The sequence below is a fragment of the Cebidichthys violaceus genome, unplaced genomic scaffold (genome assembly GCF_023349555.1).
Source record: "Cebidichthys violaceus isolate CVI_PGR_0920_01 unplaced genomic scaffold, fCebVio1.0.p SCAF_8, whole genome shotgun sequence".
Lineage (NCBI taxonomy): Eukaryota > Metazoa > Chordata > Actinopteri > Perciformes > Stichaeidae > Cebidichthys > Cebidichthys violaceus.
In genome coordinates this window covers 8,575,137-8,599,815 of record NW_027176964.1, presented here as the reverse complement: position 1 = coordinate 8,599,815, position 24,679 = coordinate 8,575,137, and the positions used below count along the sequence as shown (strand labels likewise).

The 24,679-nt window shown below is 39.8% G+C and overlaps 1 protein-coding gene across 2 annotated transcripts in view; it reads right to left on the bottom strand.

Moving 5' to 3' along the window:
- tnr (tenascin R (restrictin, janusin)) overlaps window positions 1–24,679 on the bottom strand; it is a 162,022-nt gene that overhangs the window by 99,259 nt on the left and 38,084 nt on the right. The window contains exon 2 of one of the 2 annotated variants that reach the window (XM_068738269.1): window positions 12,314–12,367. The gene's annotated coding sequence lies outside the window, so the exon portion shown is untranslated. Of the gene's footprint in view, window positions 1–12,313; window positions 12,368–24,679 lie in introns of those variants that run through there. The other variant, XM_068738270.1, reaches the window with a different exon arrangement.

Here is a 24,679-nt window from a genome sequence, read left to right as displayed (position 1 = left end):
ATTAAATTCACCCCACATTTATGGGGGGGGGTCCAGCCAGGTGTGACATTATCATGAAACATGGCTGCACGTATCAGCCTCCATCACTGAGGTCGCCTGATTTGACAGGCAAACAAATAGATGTATTTCCCATCATGATGGTTGAATAAAAGATCCGATAAATACATAACTATGCATAAATAATTATCACTGTGGGACAGTCAGACTGTAAGAAATGACGTCAAATCACATTAGCTGTGGTCTAAGCAAAGTCAATGGATGAATAAAATGGATGATAAATCAAATTGAATGTATAAACCCAAAAAATGACCAATTATTATCCACTCTTGAAATGCAGAAACTCTTGAAATGGTGCACATGGCAAACAATGGAGGTATAAAGATGGATTGGATCAAAACAAAAATCAACCCAACAAACATATTACAGCATCAAGTGGAGTTGCTTGTTTGAAAGGAGGGTGATTTCAGTGAATGAATTATTAAGTGGTTCTAAGCCTAGAAACTTAGTGTGTAATGATTGGGGACAAAAAACAATTTTTGATAATCATTTGTGTCATTCTTTAAGCAGAAATGCCCAATGTTCACTAATTGAATGCTTTTCTTTGTCTTTTATGATCGTTAACTATATATATTTTAGATTTTAGACATCTGAAGGAGACACCGTGGGCTCTGAGAAGATGCGAAGACCATTTTTCATTGTTTTCCGACATTTTATCAACAAAAATGATTAAGTGATTTATCAACAAAATAGTCAACAGATTAATCGATGATGACATCAATGGTTGGATGTTGCCTTAGTGCTGACCCCTGTCACTGAAGAATTTAACAATAACATTTTCATTAAAGTGCATACAGCACTAACAGGTCCTGATGTATATTGTGTGGTGTCCAGCTTGTTTTGACTCTGGAATATGTCCTGCAATGTAGCTTAAAACACCTACATTGATTGTAAGATACTACAGAAAGAAAAGTGTGTGTGAGTGTTGCATGTGTACTAAATCCTTTTCTTTTGAATAACAGACCTCCCAATAATCTCAGGAGAAAGCTCTGCTTGACAATGAGCAAAATTACCCTTGGAGTAAAGGGGAGCTCAGAGAGAAGTTTTTCTATTACCTTATACTTATTCAAGCACAACCGGGGAATCAACATTTCATGTTTCATTGGTTCCCGGAAACCTTTCCATTCGTTTAAAATTCAATTCAATACAGATTCATACTTTCAGCCAGAAAAGGGTGTGGGCTCTCTCAAGTTACATTTCATGTATAGGTGGTGGCACTATTACAGTGCATGCTTTGTTTGTAGGGAATTTACTAAGGTTGTGGTGAATCTCAATAACTAATAAAAAACACAGTATCTTCATAAAAATACCGTGTTTACATTTTACTTTGGCAAACAAAACTGTCATTTAGTAGCAGCAACGCATGTGCAGGTAAACCTAATAATAAGGTTGTATATACTAATGTTAATGTATAACTAGTGTTTAATTAATACTTAACTGAAGCATGAATACATTACATTATGTGGACCACAACATTTAGTCATATAGCTTCATATAGTCATATCACCTGCTGTTCATGACACCGTTCACTCTATTTTGAGTTGAGCTAGTTGGTAAAGAATAGTCCATGACACAACCCGTGAAGTGTTACTCATGCAACTATCTGGAGATCTTCCTCTTCTCAGGATGTGATGTCAGACCGGCTGGCCCAGTTAGAGAGACGTCTCTGTGCATAAAAATTGCCCCATCGATTAAGCAATGAACTCACAAATAATATCCTCTAAAAACAGATAAGAACTCTGGACTTGCTTCTGTTTTGTCTTCAGGTTTTTTTTCTTTCTTTTTTATCTCTCCCTCCCGAGTTGCCTATTTCTGTGCTGTCATCTTGCTTCAGCGATGTTTGTTATCCAGAGAACAGAGATCAAGAGTGCTTCTGCGCTGATTCCTTTGCTTTGTTATGACACTAAATTCTGCCTCAGTGCTCTCTGCTAAATGAACAAGCCCCACAAATACTCATGCGCACACACGCACGCTGACACACGATGACAGATGGCTATGAGCGCATAACTTGATGCGAGATAATTTGTTATTTCGAGACTATTGATTTGTGAGTTATGCAACGAAACAAGTCTCTTTCAGAAGCCTCCCTTCAGCAATCAATTTTAACATGCTTGCCCATTTATTGCATTGTAATGATCGATAGATCTAAGATGCTGACTGTACAGAAATAATACAAAAATACACACACACACACAAAAAAAACAAATATGACAAGAACACTACTGTGAGATGACATTGTTTTACATGTGAGGTTCCTCAGACGGAGACTGTGGAAGCATACAGCTTCCCTGAATATCATCCATCATCCGAACATCTCGAAAAAAAGACGAATACATTATTCTATTTTTAGGGAGGTATTTCTACACTATATGCCTCTATTATATTGTAACAAAAAAAAAATGGTCCGGTTGATATGTAAGGCGGTGAGTTATCCTATCAGCAGGGAACGTCATTTACAGATGACGGTCAAAAGTAATGGAAAGTAATTTTCACCAGGGGCTGTTTTCCATGTAGGATAGCTAGCGCGCTGCCAGCTAAACTAGGACAAATGGCGGCCTCATGCCCAAATCATTACGGTAACCTCGACTGAGTTGCTAAGTAGTCCCAGCTGAGGGCTTTGGATGCCTGCATGTTTCCCTTGACCGTAGTCACAATGCTGTCTGAACAACCTGCAGTGTGAATTACAAAGCAAGTTGTTCACATCGGGTTTCATTAAACCCTGTTTTTCATTCAACTACTTTTTAAATTTTGTGTGTGTTTTTCAATCCAGAGATTCAGCAACTCAAGGTTTTACAAATGTTGGTGATATAGGGCTTATGTTCAGTAAAGAGAAACCCCCGCAGTCAGACAAAACAGCCCACAGATTATTGATACTGGTAATGATGGTGAAAGCGGTAGGGGTGGACACTCACACGTCAGTGTCAGGGGCTGGAAGACAGTACAGTCAAGTGACGGTTCACACTGAAAACAGCAAGACAGCTGTATTCGCGGGAGGGTGTTGTTACTGGTGAGACATTAAATGCAATCGAGGAAGTCCAGTTTGAGTGACAGATCAATGAGTATGAAGACAACAATAGACAGCAGTTAAAAAAAAAGCAATCACGGCAGCAATTATTTCGTCATGACAAGATCAAAGTCCGTATTATGTTCTCGTTACAATGCAATCTAATAGTAATGTGTGCTTTCTTTTATTTTATTGGCCACAGCAGCATCTTCTCGGATGACATCACTGCGCCTTGTTAAAATGAATGAGGAGGCTGTGTTTTTTATGGAGGTCGAAGACACAGCAGCCACTGGGCGGCTAATGATGACTGGCTCCAACATGGGAGAAAGAGAGAACGGCTGGAAAGTTAAAAGCTGACTTTTGTGAAACAAAAGAAAGTTGTCTCTGGGATTGAAAACTGAGTGAATAAATGGAAACTAGACAATTTGTGGATAAAGCGCAACCCAGCAGTGCACAGAGCTTAACATTTAAATCAGGAGTATTAAATGAAGTACTTATAACGTTCTGTAATGGTCAGTGATTAACCAGGGTTTGTTATATTTGTTCTGAAGCTGCAGTTTCTGATGTACACTGCTCAACACTGTCCTACAATCTGAAACTACCTCAACTTGCTCCCTGGATTTTAAAATCTCTGTAGAGGGGTGTTTATGTAAGGCCAATCTAAGATTGGCTGTAACAAGCTAAGCAAGAGCAATGCCCTGACTTCGGCATTTTAGGAATAAATGCAGAAACAGTTTACAGTAGGGTCATTACTGTGATTCATTTAATTTATTTCCTTACGACTGCAGTCTAGTCCCACATGTAAGTGGTGATTTAGTGAAAAAATAAAGAATAGAAAATTCATGTCAACACCCACAGACCTGCAGGTGTACCACAATTAGGCAGACCTATAATAAGGCCTATTAAGTAAACCTCTCTAAAAGTGTCAGCAACTTAGAGTTAACTTTAAATAAAGCCATCTAATTGATTCAAAGTAAACAATCACACTTTGATTAAAGACAGATTAATAGCAGCTTTGTTAAAGACTAAGTTTGAAGACTCATGAAGTGATGCCAGTGTAATGAGTTTTCTTGTACCTAACTAATGATGATGACAGTGGTGACTGGTGATGCATCAATGCCGTACTGGGTAGTTTAATTAGAAATAATAATTAAATGACTGACCTAAATTCTTTAGACCTCAACAGTCAGGGTGTGGAGACAAAAAGTCTCACAAAAGTTTATTTTGTCTTTGGAATAACTTCCTTGTAAGTGTCCATCTTCACATTTTGCATGACAAACATTCACTATGTATAAGGGGTCACAGCTAACAGTCAAGCAGTTATTTATAAAGTGGTGTCAGGCAAAGCTTCAAATACCATCATATTATTTGAGCAGCTGCAAATAGAAAATAGAAAAAACAAACGTTGAGGCAGATTACTCGAGTATTGCATTTCAGTCTCAAATGTCAAAAAGATCAAGTCTGTCTTGCACTGCCTCTTTTCCATAACTCAGAAATAAACTGCACACAGTGGCAGTAAATAAAGCAAATTAAAGCCTCCTTTGAATTCAAAATTGTAAATGGTTTTAACTAGATAATGGGAGCCTCTTAACAGTTAAGCAGTAAAGCAAGTAATTGCTTTTTCATGGACTTAAGATTTTGAATTTCTATCATGTGGTGAGACTAACAAAATCCAATCACATGGATAGCAATTAAACTCTTCAGTGAACTTCTGACATGGTTCAGTTCCAAGGTAATCACATAACTTACTCTGATCCATACTTAATTTCCTCCCAGGGTGTCGATGATGTTTTCTGTATGTAGCGGAGCTAAAGTTTTGTTAAAGCCATGTACTACTGGCACGCACAGCATCTGCAACTCTATTTGACAAATCAGAGTTCATCACAAACCAGTTGGAGTTGTTTTGGTGACTTCTTTGCAGTGCAATATGAATGCAGGAGCTCTCATACAGATAATACAGTTATGTATTCTTGTGAGAACTTTGCAGGTTATAGTTGAGAAGACAGCATTAGCAGTGATATTTGAAAATATGACTGCGCAATGTGATGTGATATGATTTCATTCTTTTGCTTAGTTTTGTACTGTGACTATTGTTCATTTCATATCTTGTTATGCCGCACCACACGGAGAGACTACCACATTGTACAATGTAAGCACTCGCATTCCCATTTTGTATTGTCGACCCGCTTCCCTCTCTCTGTCGTTCCTGTTTGCTCAAATATTTGCATTTAATCTTATTTCAATTAAAATGCTTCACAACACTGTTAAATTACAATGTTTAAGTACGTGACAATACAATATTACATGAAACTTTCCTTAAAGTCACTTCCATAGAAATAGAGTAGGACAGGAGAATAGACATTCTTATGTAGCAAGATGGTAAGAGCGGCGGCCATTTTTACGTTCGCTGTTGTGACCATTGTTGCGGGCTAACTAACCACTAAGGTGGGGTTTTGCAGTTACGACTAAAACAATTATAAGTAACTTTACAAAGTCACAGAGAGCCAGATAGTACATGATTAATAATGAATAAATGAATGCTTCATCCACAAGCTCTTTGTCACATCATAGGAAAGCACATTGCTATCGTAAGATTCATTTTCTGTAACCAGTGTAGCATTAAAGCACAGTGGAATTTGCAAGCTAACTAGCGAACAGCTGGCTAGTTAGCTTGCTTGCAAAGTCAATGGCAATTCTACTCCTATTTTATTTCTGTGGTTACTTTGTTACTCTCTACGAGTTAAATTGACCGACATGCACATCAAGCTAGTTGTGAATTAATAGAATTAACATTGACATCTGCATTAACACATTTGATATGATTGTTGTTGAGCGGATTCATTAAAAGGCTATATCAAGTAGTTTTTAAGCTTATTGTAAATAATTGACTAAAATGACATATACGAGCATGTACATACTGTATGTACATACAAAAACTGGATAATAAATGCTGCAGACATTATAGGATAACATGTGCCAGTTGTTCCACAAATGCTTTTCTGTAACATTTAGACTATGTAATATAATTATTTAAATGTTTATTAAAAGCAACGGACGTTCACTAAACACTGGTGTTAAGGAAGTGTGGTGTATTGTTGTAAAGCCCGATCCCAGAGGCACTGCAGAGAAGGACAGGAAATAATAGGTTTGTCTCCCTTCTGTGACACCAGAGCTAAGCTAAATACAGGACAGATCCAAGCATTGATTTTGATTCCCTGCTTTTTCCATTCTTGATCCAGCCTGATCCAGCCTGAGCCACCCTGTGACCGCTTCCATATGGTGACCTGTCCGACAGCAGGAACAGATTGCATTACTGGACTGGTCACAGAGAGTGGTTGCTGCTAACAAGTTGCTGCTCCTCTCTAACCCCTGTTTGTGAGTGTGTGTCTACGTGGATGTGTATTTGTGTGTTTGTGTGTTTGCATGTGCTTGTGTACGTGACCTCGAGTGACTCGTTTCCAATGAGGAAATGAAATCCATTGCAGGGATTTTTTTTTTTTCCCTCACCAGTGAACCATTTTCTTTTATTACTTCACCTGCGCTTCCTTGAACCACTGGGTGTGCTCCCGCACCGCAACAAACTCCCAGACGAGCATCGGCAGCATCTATCTTGTGGACAGAAGTGCTGAGTGGCTATTACTTCTCAGCAGACCACATAAAAACCACAGCAATTAAACGCTATTGGGCCATTCGACTTTGTCCTCTTAGAGGAAAAAGAAAAGGGAGTGAGTGAGCGAGAGAAAAAAAACGCAGAGAAGAAAGTGGGGGTGAACGCCAGAAGAAGACTGATCTAACAGACAGAAACATTTGTATGTCAGTAGATTGAAATGGAGAAGGAGGAATTAAAGAGGGTGAAATCACAGATGATGAAATACAGTACCTGTTCTCAAAGAGACATAAGAGAGCTCTTTAACTAAGGTACAATGGAAAGTAAAAGCAGAGCGCACCATGGGAGTTACAGTGAGGTCTCCACTTTTAACTAGATTTATAGTTTAAGTGATTCTGCTGGAGCTGCATTGTTGTTCTGCCCTCCAGAAGGAAGCTTTAATCATTTCCCGTGCTCTTCAGAGTGCTCAACTGAGAAGCACTTTTTGAGTTATGTCTTTTTAAATCTACTTTGCTAAACTGGAAATTGCTAAGACAGGCGAGAGCCGATGCTGTAGAGCGTCCTGTACAATGTACTCCTGGCAATCTGTGTGTCATGTGCATATTCTATTGGAACACATTTATAAGAACGGCGGGAATTTTTAACAAAACCAAAAGAGACAAAAATAAAATTACACCGGATATCAACATAGATTAAAACTGATGTTAGCAGCTACTCATAAGGCTTCTGTGAGGAATTTTAGATTAATTCAATGCAATAATGTAATTATCATTATTATTACTATTATTATTATATAGGTTAGTTAAGGTATAGGGTATTTCTCCTTGAAATAAACAAGAAAATACACAACGTTTAGTTTTTTCACTGTAATCAGCAGGAACCGAGAAAGACAGACACTTGGCATGGGTCTGCAGCTGCTGTAGCATTTATCCACTGACAAATAAACTGCACACACACTGCACTGCCTCGTTCACAGTAGTGATGCACGGGTTGCAGTTATCGCTAAAGATTCATACTTCTGATTAATAGCAGATGGGCTGCTGGTGTGTGAATTAATACATCATTGATGACAAAAAGAACAAAAAAAAATAGTTTGCAAGGTTTCATAAAAACAATTACTGTGGGCCCTGGATGGAAATGAACCTTGTGTGTGTGGAATGTGTCAGTAGCAGCATGTTTGTTTGTGAGCGGAGTGCAGCAACACATCAGGCCGCTAAAGTCACACTGATTGCATGTTATTCCAATCAGAACACAAAAATCGACATTCTAAATTAACTAATAAAGCTATTCATCATTCCTTTATTAACAGTGGACAATTAGAGTATGTCCATCCACACCATAACCATCAGTGAAGGAAAATGAATCTACAATACAAATACAAAACAGAAATAATAACTGTATTAAAGCAGCTTGTAGACGACTGAAGCAAAAGGTCTCTTTTAACTACTTCTACTTTTACTAAAAATGAGTCAGACTAAAAGCCTCCCACATTCAGACTGAAATCAGCAAGACGCCTGATTTTGGCTTCAAATATTATAATAAATCAAATGTGTTATTAAATTGGAATGACTATTGTTTTGCTTGAGCTCATATTTCACACATGCAGCGTAGTAACTAATAGAACTACAGAACACGTTTCAGAACATTGTGCTAAATCTGTGATAATGTACCAGTCACCAAGTGTTTTGGATTCTAAGTGGAAGGGATTCCTCCAGCTGGTTTAACACGTTCACTATTTTCACTTCTTCTTTCTGTTTGTTAGACTACATTTTGTGTTTCTCCTGCCATCATTTTGCCGACTTAGCTCATCACAAGCAAACTCAGCAAATCCAAACTAAACTTTGAGCGAACAAAGCCCTGTTTTTCTCAGTGTGATGTAGTGACAGCATTATTGCCAACGCTACAGTCAATCCTGTGACTGTTGTTGCTGCCACAATGGAGGACCGTCCCCATTCATCACCGTCTGTCTGTCTGCGTACGTTCCAGGCAACTAAAAATAAACGTCTCCAACAGCTCGCTAATCAGGATGAGGATGTAGGTGAACGCCGCACAAAAAAATACGACGAGAAGCGAACTAACACCGAAAATTACAAATGGCTGCCTGTCTCATTACTCACGCAAATCACATTAGGTATCCTTTGGAAGCCTAATACAGACGCTGCACTGTATGGCCCTCTCTCTTACGATCACTCTTCCTATCCATCTTTCTCTGTGTCTCTTGATATGTCCCTCAGTCTCTTTGCCTCACCAACTTTCTCTCTTATTGCCTTTCACTTTTCGTCCCTTTGCCTTTCCGTACTTCTGTCTCTGTCTGAGGCGCTCCGTCTTTGTCCCTTTCTCTCTCTGCTGACCAGACAGATATATTCAAATGGCTGCTAAAGACAAAGTGTTGCATTATTCAAACCCCTCGCAGGAACAGTGACAGGGAAATTCCCATTAAAGCAGCCCATTTGCTGAGACAACACATCCTAGGGCCACAGTAAAGCCAGGTTACAGGCAGCAACACTCAGGAGAGGAATTAACACATCCACACGTGGGACAGAGTCATTATCGTCACCGAGGCATATGTTTTTGATTCTCAAACATGTATTTTTGTTACTAGAAGACTCAAGCGTAGAACCTGTAAGCATCCCTATGACTGGGGGACAGTCAGCACACAGTTAGCGTAGGCTAACGTGTGCTTTGAGATCAGGGGGCAAAACTGAGTGGCCCGTTAGCTGGCAAGCACTGAGCTTGCTATGAACCTCAGTGGAAATACCTGTCACATCACAAACTTAATGTGGAAAATCAAGGGGCTGGAACCAATATCCAGGAAACAGCCAAGCTGGCTCACAACGCGCTCCGATAGAACCCTCAGGGTCACATCGAACGCTGTGTGTGATTCACACAATCACGGTCCCGCTAACGCCGGTGTCATACACAGCTACTCAAACTCAGGAAGTGAGCAGCTGGTTTGCGTATTCAAATTAATTCACTTCATTCAAACTGCCAAGACCATTTTGATGTTAAAGGAAGTAATACAGGGTGTGGCTGGATGATGTACATGAAGCATCTGCTTTAGGGAGGTGCTGCACTTAGAAAGTAGAGAGATTTAAGACTGAAGAAGTCATGGCTCACACTTTGCAAGCAGCTCAAAGTAAAAAAATATATAAATCAGACAAAAATTAAAGCACTGATAGTATACTTGATTTGATCATTTCATTTCAGTAAGGTTGTATGCGTTGGTTGTAAGTGTTTACCATGATGCAGTAACATTTGTGTAAAGAGTAGGAAAACTCTGTGATTATACTTTTAGTTTTACTGTATTTTTTTTGTTTTTTTGTAGCCCATCAGTTAATTAATTCCACTGGCTCTTGATGTTGAGACAAACAAGCAAATTGCCGTCTGCACTGATAGTTTTTAGCATATGCAATGTCGGCATTTCATTCATAACTGAATACGGTCCGTATTCCGTATTGAACTGTGGCATCACATAATATTTTGTTCCCAAAAATATTGAAGGACGCCAGCTGATTAATTGTAGTACTCTTCCTGACCTTCTGACATAGTGATGTGTTTAGACCACAGGGAGGGAAGTCTTGCGATTTTAGCCAATGAGAACAAACATTTTGCCGATAGCCTTCGGCTATCTGGATGTGCAAGTAAGCACACTGTTTCCCCCGGCCAAGATCGATGTTTCTCGATTAGGCTGCGCGGGCCAAAAACGAATGCAGCAACTTTCCTATTCGTCAGCCACCCAGGCCCATTTTCATTTAACACATGCACACATAAATATGCAGCAACACACTTGCATGGGGACACACACACACACACACACACTTTAAAGACAAAAAGACAAACTGATGTCACAGACACCGCCGACACACGGACGTCATTCGTCTTGTGGCATTTAGTGCAAACGTCAAACAGTGTAGAGCCCTGCTAAAAAATCAATGGGCATTTGCAACAATCAATGGCCGGGTTCCTCTGAGAACTAATTAGAAAGGCAAACATGCAGCGCCGCCTCCTTCCTCCTCTCTGCCCATCACTGTGAGTTCCAAACTAAGTGCTTCTCCACCGTCGGGATCAAAGCAGAGTTTAACACAACAGTGATATTTGGAAGTAAAGATCAAAAGAAATTTGTATTTGAGTATTTGTAATATATTATTGCTGATATAATGTGAAACTGAGAAGAAAAATATCGATGATGAAGAAAGGTCATGTTGTGTCTTCCTTGTGAAGATGGACTTCTTGTTTCCATAAAGTAGATAATAGTTTAACTCAAAGTCTTGCTCCAAGTGACACTTTGTCCATAAGTACAATTCTTATCACAAGAGATGTGATTCCACAATTATTTGGTCTGGCTCCTGGTGTGCCATTCAATCCACTGTTATTAAAAGGCCTGTGACCCCTGAGCACCAATAAAGCATCAATAAACCCAGCAAATTTGTTTTCATGCATTCTATCACATATTAAACTTTACTCCGACACGCCACTATCAATAAAGACATGTGAAGGGGTGGATGGACTCTCAGAGACTCGCTCATCTCCTTTTCTGTGCAATTAGTCTGAATTAATGTACTTCACTGAGTAACACTAATAATGAGTAATCTCACGTTCATTGTAAGAGGAATTGGATTGTTTGATGTGTTGGATAATTACTCAGTTTGAAGACGCTGAGAGGAAATGTGAATAAGGCGATTTCTTTTCTTCAGATTGATTTTCTCTGGCTCTCTATCTAAATATCTTCCATATCTCATGATCTATCTGCCTAACTATTGACTCCCTCTCTCTACGACACACTTGAGTCCAATGACCTGGAGACTAGGGAGGATGTGGTCCTCACTTTATACTTTGCTAATTTCTGACGACCCTGAGAAGGCTCAGTCTACCCAGGGGCCTGAACATTTAGTTTCTGGTTGAGGGGTAGAAAACAAAATCTCAGTTGGCAAACAAGTCGGGATATTAAACTTACTGTACAAAAATCCTTGGCTGAAAAGAACTGAACCTCGTGCCCCGCTGAATGCCAAATGGGAGGGTGACACACAAACTTACAGATGATATACAGCTGCGGAAGTGGGAAGTTAATACATTACCTCAATGGAGTCAGCTACACAGTAAACCTATTGCAAGAAGAGTAATGGTGTCTGTAGATCATTGAGATATGTGGCGCACAGTGATTGGAACACCTCCTAAAGTATCTGCTCCAATGCTAATGTGGCTAAAGGGGGTATCCAGGGAAACAGACAGATAGAAAATGGGCCTCGGCTTATCTGAAAAATAAAAAGTTTATTTGAGCTTCACACAGGAACCCAGAGCTAAGATAATGTGGAAGGGTTTCAGAAAACATTAAAAATCAACAGAGAGAAGGTATGCAGCTGCCTCTTCCAAAGGAGCATTACTATGTGGATTGAAAAGCAAAGAGAATGATTCCCTTTTCATGTCTTTTCGTTATTACAGGTGTCACGCTGAGCAGCTTTTCTTTAAGTGTGTGGATACATTCTTACACACTGTGCCTTGCACACGCTCTCATACATAAAGAGAAGGAGAGTGCCTTTTCAAATTGAGGAAAGGAGTGATCATTACGCGCAAGCACACACGCACACAAAAGACACCCATACATGCACAAAGTTGTGCTGCAGCGTGCATCTGAATACACAACGCACCTTGAGGGCTCCGACCGTAGTTGATCCTTTCAGTGTTGGTCTTCTGAGCTGCGGCTGTCAACACAAAAGGAGAGAGGGTGAGGATGTTTTAAACATGTGAAGACTTTTATTCTCTGCTCCAGATATCCAGGAGGGAACAGTGGTACTAAATAAACAAATCAAACTTAAAAAAAGGTAATTTGGTTGGGAGAGACAAAAATATACAAATTAAAAAAACAGAAAAACAAAACAGAAAAACTGTGCATCATCTCTAATCAAATTACTCCCTCCCAAACTAACCCCCATACGTGCAATACAAACGTAAACATTTACAAAATCGCTAATTCAGCATCACATGGCAAACATGGTGGAAGCTACAGTATTCAAGATAGAGCAGCAGGAACAATTGGCTGATTGTAGTCTTCGTCTCAATGTCCTGTCCCCGTGTCTCAACTCAAACTTCTGGTGAAAGATAATGAAGCTGTGGATTTTACTTAAAGTCGTTGTTAAGTTGTGGTCCACTTAAAACATATCTAACTGTGAGAAGTAATACAGTTCTGTATGACAGCACATACTGTTAGCAAACATGTGTTCATTAGCATTCCCAGTGGTTTTGAAGGACACTAGAAATGACAAATTTTACACTTGAGACATGAGCCAGCACTTGATTAAGATTCTTGATAGTCACAGGATCCAAGCGTGTGTGTGTGTGTGTGTGTGTGTGTGTGTGTGTGTGTGTGTGTGTGTGTGTGTGTGTGTGTCAGCATTACAGGATATGACCTTTCCCGTTGCATAAGGCACTTGTCTTATGAGCTCCTCTCATCATACTAATTAGTCAGCCATATTGTTCCAGCACTTAGACTTAACATCAGTGTTTGGTCAAGTTCAAGCATTTATTAAACATAGTATTAAAACGCCTGTGGCACATACTGTATGTAGGCTTTTACACACACACACACACACACACACACACACACACACACACACACACACACACACACACACTCAGCTGTAGCTGTTATCAATCTCTCTGAGTGGTTTCAACTGAGCCTGAGGTCAAACTGTAATGCTCCACACTGCATGTTTCAGAGAGAGAGATATAAAAACCATCGTATACAGGTTACATTCAGCATCGAGAAGTGAGATAGTTTACTTTGTTAATAAATGTATGTCATTATGTCAGAGTCTCAGCGAGGTCCCACTCAAGTGTGAATTAAATATGTATCTCTCATCGCTTGTAAAACACAGCTAGAATCAAACATATTTTAAAAAACTGAAGTATTCACAAGACAGAGAGGGAGAAAAGACACTGCGCTGATTTGGGAAAATGTGTTTTTTACATTAAAGCAAGAATAAACACATTTACATCTAGCGCAGCAAGAACAGGATGTGTTTTCTCTGAACGGTGTGTCAACACTCAGAGGGTTTTTAAGACATGAACACAGGTATGTTGCATTTGCAAAAAGGCCCCAAATTAGAAAACACAAAAATAAAAAATCAAAGCAGCACAAAAGGAGTTCCATATTGAGCGCACCCGATTTTCCCCAAACTGTATAATCTCACCAGAAGATGGGGAGGTGAACATGTCCAAGAAAGTAAAATTTAAAAAAAAAGGCTGAAAAGGAGCCAAAGTTGAAGAGACAGGCTTTGACTGTTTAGGAAAACGTCCAGTTTTTGAGCGTCCTTGCTGCGCTACGGTGTCCCGCAGAGCGACGCCTCGCATTTTAAGAGCTGACAAAGCCAACCACTTCACTCTGCTGAAAATGAGACTTTGGAAAACAACCAAGACTAACTCAATCAGCGGGATGAAACCACAGAATCAATCTGAGGCAAGGAAGATAAATTGTGAGAACTTATCTGGTTTCTCTTAAGTGGCATAAGGGACTCAGCGTGAGTTATATCCGCGTCTGTGTCTGCTCTTGCATATATTGTGTACATCCTTTTCTTATGCGTACCATTTTAAAAAGGTGTACAGTGCTTTTTTTATTTTTCAGGATTTCTCAGACTAAATGGCATCTATTGTTCTGTTCAATGTGGCACTGTGCCAAGCAAATCCAGTATTGAATGTCCTTGTGTTTGTTTTGTTTAGTTTCAAAAGATAAAGAGGAGAGCCTCTAAAATGACTCTGGAATACAAAATAAATAAGGGAATTTACAGATGGTGATTATGAATTATAAATTCCATTACAAGACACAAAGAGACGGAATAAGTGACAGTGATGACATGCATCCAGTCACATCTGCTGCCCCAGCAGACAGAGCCACTAGTGAGAGAGAGAGAGAGAGAGAGAGAGAGAGAGTGTGTGTGTGTGTGTGTGTGTGTGTGTGTGTGTGTGTGTGTGTGTGTGTGTGTGTGTGTGTGTGTGTGTGTGTGTCATTCATTCCTGGGAACCTCCAAGAGTTTTGAAGGAGAGAGTGACAGAACAAGAGGGGTAGATGAGAGACGCAAGAGTGTGGGAGGTGAGACAACGTCAAAACTCAAAAGCTCAAAAGAAGAAACCAGACGGCTGGTTTAATTATTTTTTTTTACACCATCCAAATCCGAGAATATAGAAAAACCCAGCGACACGTCTGCAAACCACAATTATATGACGGCCCACTATTTGGCTCCTCACCACCGTTAAAATCTGGCGCCGGACGTGGACAGCAGCTGCTGCATGTGTCGCGCTTTACACATGTACTCTGTGTGTTTGGTAGCTGCCAAAAAAGCATGGCCATGCTCACCCACACAAACGGGTTCAGCTCAAGTCGTTGGCTATATTCGTCACTACAGGACGTGCAGAGAGGAACAGACGTGAAGCAAATAGATTAATCACAGAAAAAGAAAAAGAAATCTTCAGCAAAATAGAAAGTCAGCAAGTTATGATCCGTCCTCACATTTGGGTCTTTACAAAATATGTTAATGATAATGAGAAAATGAAAGAACTTATTTGGTTTTATAACATGAGGGAACACAAGAATACAGCACTGTAAAACATGTGAGAACTTTCTTATAATAGATGCATTTTAAATCATCTAAATATCCAATTTGCCTTCAATTATGGAAAAGCTAGCTTCAGTTCATTTTATCATAATTAGACATCATCCTCTCAGGGAAGACATGGGCTCACACTGTATTAGTTTCAGTGAGAAATGTTACAAACGTTGACTTTCTCTGGTGGATGGAATCATTACTGTCGTTACCCTGATCTTTCACAGGAGTGCACTGGCACAAAAATTGAATTGCCAATTTTGAAAGGGAGCTGATCGTAAATGATGCAAACTTTTGAATCAAATGTCGAGTAATGAATATTTTGTCAGAGACAATCCTGCGAGCGCATCCCATACGGTAAGGTGTTACAGCTTATTGTCGAATACAGTGGGACAAATGGGCTGCTGATCTGGCTGCAGAGGAGAAAAAACAGAGACGTTTGGACTGGATTATTAAAATTACTGATGGCATTTTAGGGCCATTGTAGAATCAAAATATGTATATTATGGACCAGGTTGAATGAGTAATATTCGGAGAAAAAGCTCAGAGTTTCCAAGATTTATGTTGTGTAAATTTATGAGAAAAACAAGTGTGAAACCAGGGGAATGAAAACTAGCTTGTGTTCTTTGTTAAGGAACAACATCGCTTCACTTTGAAAGGTTGCGTCAATCTCATCACACCACAACTTCCCCCGTTTGAACACTGCGGTGAGGTGAGCCGCCGGGTGCAAAATATATTATACTGTCATGGACTCTCCATTCATTCATTGTCATCCTGTTATCCAGGGCCGGGTCAGACTAAGCAGAGTATTCCAGCGGTCCCCGCTCTACGTTACGAGGCCTTTCTGTGTTGTTTTCCTCTTCACAATGACGGCTGAGCAAGGTCCCTTAAAAAGCTTCAGTGTGTGACGATGGTAACGGTTTCTCAACAGTTGGTTTTGTTATCGTTCGCTGTGCTGAAATAAAAAAGACACACGCCTTTGTGTAGTGAAGGATAGAAGTGGTTTGTCCTGAACCTTCTGCAGTAAGATGTAGTTGTGGTCATACAAAAACACAGATAGTACATGAACATGTATGTATCTTTCAGGACCTTCACCTCGCTCAGGCGCCTTTTGTCTCATAAATATGACACTTTAATCTGAGAGAATATCAGACTTTTTTTCTTGTAAATTAATGACTTTAATCTTAAAAATTCTGTTTATTTTCTCAGAATACTACCCTTCTCCCTAAACTCTAAAATTATTTTTACCTACAATGGGCCTAATAGTATTAGAATTTAAAATACCAAGATATTTACCATATGTTCTGGAATCTAAAGAAGAAAAAAAAAAGACTGATCATGCCATAACTCAGAATTTCAGTTGCTTTTATTTATCTATTTTGGATTGTCTTGTTGTTATCTCATCCCCGCTCACAAAGGTGGCATGCTGAAGCTGAAATGTCACAGCAGCTGAAAGTATTGCACTACGCATATTTCCACAGCCAGCTCCAGACCCTCTGTCAGACACCAAACGTCTCAGCTATTTGTCCTCATTACAGAACAGCCTCCGACTGCCCACCTTAATTCCCCCGCCCGTCCCTCTGGGGGCTCTTTTTTCAACCCTGCCTTGGCATGAGTCATTTTTACGACCGCCACTTTGGCCCCCGTCGGCCCGGGCCGCCTCTGCTTTAAACCCAGCAAGGCGAGTAAATCTGCCAGCTTTAATTAAAATAGCTTCTTTTGCAGCACTTTCCCCCAGCTCCGTCCTCTTGTCCCCAATGACATAATGGTGCCGGGAACCTCCCTCTGCAGAGCTGCCTCACAAGGACTGACCCTTTGGAAAAAATGTGTGGCGCACTATTTTATGATGAGTTGGCAGGAAATAAGCCACATCCTATCTGCTACATCGTCTCGTTCTGACCTGGTTTCGTGAGTGAAAAGATCATTATGAAGGACACGTGGTGAGAAAGTATAAAACAAATTTTAACTACGCAACAAAAATCAATGAGCAAAAAAACGTCCATCGTGGTTTAATTGTGTGTGGAGGGACAAATAACAACCTTGCTGTCTTTCAAGGTCAGCCTTTCTAGGAGAAATAGCGATTTGTGAGGCCGAATCAATGAAGCTCATTGAAGCTGCTTTCCTACAATATTGTAAAGGGACCAACTTTGGTGCCATTGATTAGCTGATTTATAGCTTGCATCTGTTCTGGGCTCACGGTGAATGAAGAGCCGCTCATTACAGACGGAAAAGAGACGAGTGGAGAAATAGGTTGAAAAACAGCATCTTAAAACAGAAGGTTTCGATGCATTTTATAATTTATCCAGTGCACCAAACGTGCTGGAAAAGCTTCCTACAGCATATTCAGTTTTGTCTTTAATCGTATGCAGAAACATCAGCGTGAAAACAGCAATAATGTAAATTAAAGTCTTAAACAACATTGGGGTTATGAGGTGATTTTGTGTTAGTTGCAACAGTTGGAATTGCAGGTCGAGTAACGGACAAAATTTACATTACAAGTCCATAAAAATGAAGTCCTGAAGAGCCATATCAGTAAATTATTTCATACCATTCATGCATGCATACAGGGAGCCATTGTGCGTAAGCGCTATTGGCCCAAAAACACAGAGGCCAGAGGAAGCCTGGAACACTTGTTTGCCAAATGCGTCCAGCGAGCAACCTACATTGTAACGAATGAGGCACCAACGACACACACAGTTCTTTTCATACATCCATGTCTTTAACTGGCAGTGAAGAAGAAGAAATATTAGCTTTTTTTTATTTTGTATTTTTTACATAATCTTGGACATGTTCACTCTCAAGCACTGATTGCACAACCACATCTACCATTCCATTCAGCTCTCGTCTCTCCTCTCCTGGCTCTACCTTACTCCTCTCTTTCGTTCCCATTTCCCCTCCTCTCATAAAACACGCACTCCCCTCTTCATTCTGCCTTTTCTTCTCCTCTCTTATTTCCTCTCCTTTCTTATCTGCACCCCTGAAGGGGTTGTCTGTCTCCTAACTAGCTGAAGCAGGGCTTCTGCCGCTCTGCGCCTGGCCCCTATTATCGGAGCATGACAAGGAGCTGCAGTGTCAACTTGTCAGCCTAATAAACATCCTTTATGGCACCGCCTGGGTGTGTTTTGAGGGGAGTAAGCCAGCCACCACGCAGTGGACCATTGATTTCATGGATGGCGCACAGTGCTTACACTTCCACCCGACTATTATGCAGCGGACAGGCTGCAATTGTTTTGCCATGCACGGCCATCCTTATGAAACTCATGCTGCTGGAGTCTGTCCATTCAGTTTGAAACATGGTGGTAGAAATAAAGGCAGAAAAAAAAGAAAAGAGAGAATTAAAGACGTCTCCAGCACAGGTCAAGTATGGCAGCACTCGAGCAGCAGTGCATTTAATCATAGACAATTTTTTCCAGACCTTTACATAAGACCTTTTGCGACCTTTGATTTGCAGGTCAGGGTCAATAAGGCTTTTGTATTTTCTTTTTTCTCCCCTACCTAAATCCTTCTTTATTGTAATGCTTGAAAGGTGAGGGGTCACACAGAGGTTTAACACACCATTCAATCACATACAATAGCAATCACACACTTCTTTCTTTCTCCTGCAGCACTTCGTCTAGCTGGAGTAGCTAGAAACATTAACTGTTCCCAGACCGAACGGAGAGGGACAAAAGGAAGAAAGGAAGAAGAGGGAAACATGGGGATGGGGAGAGAGAGAGAGAGAGAGAGAGAGAGAGAGAGAGAGAGAGACCACCACCCTTGAGATTGACTGGATCACTAGTTCAGCACCAAGGACAGCAACATATCTGGACTACCAATCAAAGAGGAGCCAGTGAGCAAAAATCCAAATGTGCCTCTTTAACCTTTGTCCACTAGCATGTTATAAATATTCATAAGAGGTGAGCAGAAAGATGTCATCTTAGCAAGCAAGCAGCATAGGCTTCCCCACCGAATGTTCATTAACCTCACGAGCAGGTGGGGAAAACAAAGAAACATTCATCCAATACGTAGCCGGACGAGACTCATGCGCTGTTTTCTTTGCCGAGCTATGAATCAGCCACTGGATGTTTCCAGCGTTCATAATAGATATTAAAGCTTTTGTAAAGTATTTAGTCTTTTTACTGTTATTGCTTTTGACAGCAAAAAAAATCTGTCAGCTAAAAGCATAATGCGCTGCGAGGCCAGTGCCGGAATCCATTGAGCGGTCGCAGGGCTTGAATATTGATCTACGATCAGTGACAAACGGGGTCACCTTGGTTATCTCAGTTATAGCTGAATGGCAAAAATAATTTTATATCACGTACATCTCCACGACAGTTTGATGAATACACAGGTTGTATTTGAGAGGCTATTAGGAGCAGGGTAAGCTTCTTCGTATTATCGGGAGCAAGCGGGCGGAGGTCACATTCAGTCTAATGCAGCTTTGATTGTATTTGCTATCTTTTGAACTGGCCGTCTGGCACGACGCAACGCGATCAGCAGAGCTGGAAAAACAGCATTACAGAGCTTTGTGAACCAACGGCAGCGAGGCGGGCAAACCTGGCAACCGTAAAACTGTCAGAGCGACCTTCACTTACCCCGAGTATTGATAGTCCAATCATATAGAGAATATGAATTAGCGCCTTCTGGGATTTCTTAAAATGGGGCATAATTCTCGGATACGTCTAAAGAAAGACGAATGAATCATATTGTGACTTTATGGCAGTGCCACGGAGAGCCTGAGAAGATGAATTAAAAAAACATGTTTCCCCCCTCAGTCCTCCTGACTGTAAAAGATGTCGTGGTCAGAATAGCGATTGGAAAAATCTACTGGACCGACTACAAACAAGTCAACACATAAAAAAATGAATATGTCTCGTCCGTACTGGGATGGAACTTTTCAGATTATCATTTTTGATATTGATGTTAAATTGTTGGTGAGCATCTCAAGCATTCGTCTTGTATATTCAGGGCTCCGCTCAGGGGCTCCCCTGAGAAAAGCACAGCAACAGCTTTACACGATGTTTCACAGTCCCTGTTGAGCTCTCCCCCCAAAGGCACCAGGTAGAGCTTTCATCTAGTCTTTACTACACATCTCCGCTGCTGTTCCAAAATCTGCCAAACACGTAAGAATGACAGGCTTAAAATGTAGTTTTAAATAAATCACTCAAATTTGAGCCACATTTAAAAACTTAGCTACAGTTTGGTCGATTTTCTCAGGTTAAAGTTAAACAAACCGGGAATCGAAGAATTTCAATATAAAAATCAAAAAGTAATAAAAGTACAACCGATGTGCATTACACAGTATGAAAGCTTTATGAAAACACTGCCGGTGGCCCTTCTCTCTCCCTCTTTGTTCAGCCTTCTATTCACCGTCTTTAGCTGTTCTCACTATAAATAGATGTCAGCGTCCATTACTGTTTCTGAACTCCTAAAAGACCCGGTTGTACTTTCCATGCTCCCTGTGTCCATCAGTACCTCCGCTTTCAGACACTGGAAACTGCAATATTTTAGGAACACATAAAATAAAATGAGAAGTGATATTTTCTTTTGAAAAATGGTGGGCAATAATTGACAGTAAGTGAGCTGTATTTAATGGTGTAAACATGGACAACCACCATCATGTTCCATTAAGACCTTTGTAAAAACCTGGTGAGCATTACAAATAGATGGCTCTGTCTTTATTGGTAATACAATTACCGGAGTGCTGCTCAATCTATAATGTGTGTTATCAGTTCATCAAAAAATACAAGAATCAAGTATTTAGCTCAAGATTTATAAATAGGGAAAATGGAACCAATGTTATTTATCATGTTAGAATCATTAAATGGTTAATTCTGATGATTCATATGACAAACAAAAAAGAAACCCTATTCTCCAAATAAATCTAATCTGGCCTAACTCTATTCTTTAGGTGTGTTTCAACAACACATCTTATATTTTGAATAGGGATGCACCAATACCAATATCAGATATCGGGCTGATACTGTCTGAAATAGCTGGATCGGGTATCGATCAATTAAATTCTCTGATTACTCCGATTACTCTGATTACCCATGTGCATACTACGTCATGCGTCAGTAGCATGCCAGTAGGCCGCAGAGCTGAGGGAGCTAACAAACATGTCAGCTGTTTGGAAGTATTTCACGCTTGCTTGTTTTAAATAATAAATAATTCAGTAAATTGATATCTATGTTTTTGTTACATTTTGTTTGACAAAGTTAGGAAAGCAATGCTCAAGTCAGGCCAGATGTTGCCTTACAAATAAGAGAATGATCCCAGTCACTTCCACGCAGTGAGGCATACAGTTTATTAATTAAACACCGGTATCAAATCGGTGCACGGTATCGGCCGATATCCAAAGCCCAGGTATCGTATTGGGACAGAAACGTTGGTGCGTTGCATAACACATTTCACACAAATTCACCCCATAATTCCAATTCAACACCCTTTAAACAGAAATGCTACTATACGTATAGAGGGACCACGGAATAAGAGTGGTAGCTGTACATGGGTGTATTTAATAAAGTTTTGTTGTATAAGGAGTGTCTAGCAAAACCAAGATCTAAAAAATTCAACAGATATTTGTAGATTTTTATCTGCTTTCATTTGATGTATTTATATTTTGTGGGTGGAAGGATTAAAGCCTTTTAAAGGAACGGTAAGCAATGAGCCCGCATGGCACAGAGTCAAGACAATTAGATTCATCTCCTGCACAAAGGGGATCTCTTATGACTCATATAATGAGCTTTGAATCTTGATACAAAAGAAAAGCTCAGGCCATGACAGCAAAACAGTTACATCACAGTGTTTGAAAGAAAAACAGAAAGGAGGATGGCTGAAATGGAAAATGTGAAAGGCTGCAGTGCATATTCCTGATATGTGCTGATGCATTATCTAAGATCATAAAGCACATGGACTGAATATAAGTGGGTAAATAAAACAAGTCAGAAACTAGGCACATGCGTTGCTTATCACAACACAAATGTGGGAGCAGTGAGAAAATAGCACACACACACACACACACACACACACACACACACACACACACACACAAATAATCATCGTGTAAATGTTTTGTGTACAGTAAATTTGTATTTTGACAGTGTTGTCAGAGTTGCCATTTGAGCGTGACGGTTTGGTAATCACAGTGACAGGGGCAGGATATTGGATTTAACTGAAATGCCTAATAAATGACATTCATTTATTTAGTGTGCTAGCAACCCTACTCATGCCTTAAATGCATGTGTAACATAGAAACACACACACTTACATGAACAAGCACACACGCGCACTGTGCTGAGGTGTTAGCTCGCTCGTCAGCTCAGAGCTGAAACACATCATTTCTGTCAAGTAAAAGCAAAGCATAACGAACGAGATTCTCTAGTTCTGACAGATATACAGCAGCAAGTAAAGAGATCAATTATGTTTAATCTGAAAAACATCATGCTTTTCTATCCAATTCATGTCTTTCTCCAAAATCTACATGGATCCACTTTTTTCTTTTTGGTTCTGCACTGATTGCACTGGTCTTCCCCAGCGAGATCTCCCATCACAGCCCACGATCTCTGCCGGGTCTCCTGTCAGACTGGCCCTCAGGTGTTTGGTCTCATTCCTGATCAAGGTCTTTCCTCGCCCGGTCAAATGACTAACTGAACAATTTAGATTCTTCTTCTTTTTTTTCTTCTTGTGAAATATAGTTTCGCTTTGCAAACAATTGCCACCACACTGTCAAAAAGTCCACAAGCTTTTATTAATTTTTGGCTTCTTGGTAAAGGTTAAGCTCTGAATAAATAGATGTTGTATAGACATACAGAGGTGTGTTTTCCTCCATGTATCATCCTGACTTGAACTGGATTCAAACCAAAATGATGCCACTGAAAAGAGACTGTAAGACTGTTTGTTTTTATTATTAAAGTGTAAATATGTCAAGGAAAATCACCACTTTGACTGGAAGGGTTGCAGCGTCTTGACAATGTAAAGAAAAAAAAAGTTCATAAATCCATTTAGAATTGAGAATTACAACTATAAAAACATTTAGACTAAAATCAAATCCAAAAGTGACACAGACAGCGTCTTTTCATTGGGTTACATGTTTCCCAAAGGACTTTGTGAAACTATGACGGCTGGACACTCAAGGGGAAAAGTTTATTACATTTTAAAAGTTAAATACATTAATATTGAGCACTTTGAGAGCAAAAATAAGAGGCTAGATCTGTGAAGAACGTTGTGCAGTGGTGGAATGTAACCAAGTAAATTTAGGCTACCCAATAACTGTACATAAGTGCATTTTTGAGGTACTTGTACTTTACTTGAGTATTACCATTTAATGGAACTTCATACTTTTAGTCCACTACATCTCAGATGGAAATATGGTACTTTTAACTTCCCTACATCTACTTGACTATATTAGTTACTAGTTAGGCTACTTTGCAGATTCAAAATATGGCAAAATATAAATCAACTAATGAACTATGTTGTATTATTAGGCAGTATATAGCCTCATTTTTAAGTATATAAAGTAATTCAAATTAGCTCCACCTTTGACTGCTGCAACATTAAATTGACGAACACAATAATGCTTTAATAATTATAATTCAATGACATAGGCCTACCATATATAATATTTGATATGGGCCATTCGGCATAAAGAACATACTTCTAAATTTGGTACTGTAAGTTTATTTTTATGCCAAAACTTTTGTACTTTTACTCAAGTAACATTTCAAATGCAGGACTTTCACTGAGTATTTTTACACTGTTCTCTAGTAAATAGTTTTATCATAAGTACATTGCTTGTGTAAATATGAATGGTGATGACACTGCAAAACAGTCACACTCCCAAAGCATGGTAAATGAGAAGGGGTCCATGTTTCAAGACGGGCTGGGTGGGCTGCTAACATCGGGCTCCGTCACTATATATTTAAAGATAAATATACCTTCTAAAGGTTCAGTCACCACTGACCAACAATGTGTCATCCAGTCAGCCCTTTCAAAAAAAGTCCCAGTTGTATATGCTTTTTAAATTAACAAAAGCTTGATGAATGGCTCTTTTGACATTGTTCGACTAGAGCTTTATTGATCTGAACAGTTGATTTATTGATTGACAGGATGATTAATAGGGTTTAATCAGGTTGAAGATGAATTTCAGCCCTTGTTGACGACAGATTATGAGATATTGCTCCATATCTCTAATCTTTTTCAGTCCCTTATGAGCAGAAATGTGCTTCTGTGTGCACACAATATTACAACTATGCTAAACAATCCCTGAGTTATTGAAAACAGAACTTGAGTCTGTGCCATCAATCACTCCGTGGCGAGATGCCACTTTAATCAAAGGCTGGATGTTTCATTTGGAGCCATAAGCTGCACATCCTGTACCCTCTGTGGGCCAAACATTAGATGACTAAATCCTGAAGCTGTTATACTGACAGTGATTGA